Below are 1,493 nucleotides of genomic sequence, written 5' to 3' on the forward strand. Positions count from 1 at the left end.
GAAATGGGTTTGGTTGGCCTTGATTCAATTTGGAGAGGAATTGAATTTAAATGGAATTTTAGTTGAATTTTGGCCCATGTTGCTCTTAGGAAGCTGCTCTGCTCTTGTGGAGAGCAGAGCAGTGAAGCTTTGTGTGGGGATGCATGTTGCGTGCCGAGGCTTGGAGAGGCACCAGAGGATTGCCCTCTCCTTGTGGAGAGCGGGGCAGTGGAGCTTCCAAGGGGAGGTACCCGGTTCAAGCCTTGGTGAAAGCACTCCACGCCAATTTTCCTTAAATTTTTATGAAGAGAGCACGACATTGCCCTCCAAGAGAGCAGACTTCCTTGGTTTCCTTGTGTCTCCCTCTTCGAGCCTTGGTGGAAGCACTTTGGTTTATTTTCACTTATTTTTTTCCCTTAAAGATGCTTTTCACTCATGCCTCAATTGTATGCCAAATATGGATTGCTATATATTGTTGGAAAGCTCTGAACGTCAGCTTTCCAACGCAACTAAAATCACATCAATTGGACATCTGAAGCTCAAGTTATAGCCCTTTGAAGGAGGCATGGTCATGCTGTGAGCGCCCAGATTTTAACTAAGTGAAAATTTGCTTCGAACCTCACTTTGTTTCATCAAGATATTGCCCTACTCTCCGCAAGAGCAGGGCAATGTGCGTGCTGGTTGCTTCCTTCTTTGATTTGGTCATGGGCCACACTTTTAAAAGCATGGCCTAAGGCTCCAAAGTGTGCTCCAACTTCAAAGTATGCCCCAAAGCTCTTTTTTTCTCCTTTTTAGCTTATTTTGTGCTTCTTTGCTTCTTTTTCTTCTTATTTCCTACAAGATTTATAAATTTAAAAGATCAAGAAAATATTCTAATTAAGCACAAAAGAATGCAATATTTAAGCACTAATCATCACTTTCTTGTATGAGAAAGCATTGAAAAATAGGTATATGATGACTTGTCATCACAACACCAAACTTAAACCTTGCTTGTCCCCAAGCAAGAAAAGAATCATGGAATAAAGATTGACAATCCAAGGTAAGAAGAATAGCAACTCAATGTTCATGGTAGGCTAGTTTTCTAAGAATGCTACAATCACAAAAGAAATGTAAATGATTGATGCTTCTATCTAGCTCAATTTATGAAATCTTTTCCTTATAATTTTTTCTTGAAACAAGCTTTTGATTTTCTTATTAGCTTCTCCTTTTGGGTGCTTTGCCCCATGAGTTGATAACAAATCTACGACTTCTAAATGCTTTGTTTTCAAGTATTACCACTTGATACATAAGCACCACAAGCATTTAATTAGAGGACTTCATTAAGCTCATCATTTTTTTTCTTGACTCTCTAATCATTGATGCTCATAACCTTGAGCTTTGAGGGCGTGCTTTTGCAATTGAGCATAGCCTTGACTTCTAAGTCTTTTGTTTTCAAGCATTTGGCTTGATACATAAACACCACAAGCACTTAACAAATAAATTGCCATTGGTACTCAGAGCCTTCGGCTTTCTCA

Source organism: Arachis hypogaea, unplaced genomic scaffold (assembly GCF_003086295.3).
Source record: "Arachis hypogaea cultivar Tifrunner unplaced genomic scaffold, arahy.Tifrunner.gnm2.J5K5 arahy.Tifrunner.gnm2.scaffold_106, whole genome shotgun sequence".
NCBI lineage: Eukaryota > Viridiplantae > Streptophyta > Magnoliopsida > Fabales > Fabaceae > Arachis > Arachis hypogaea.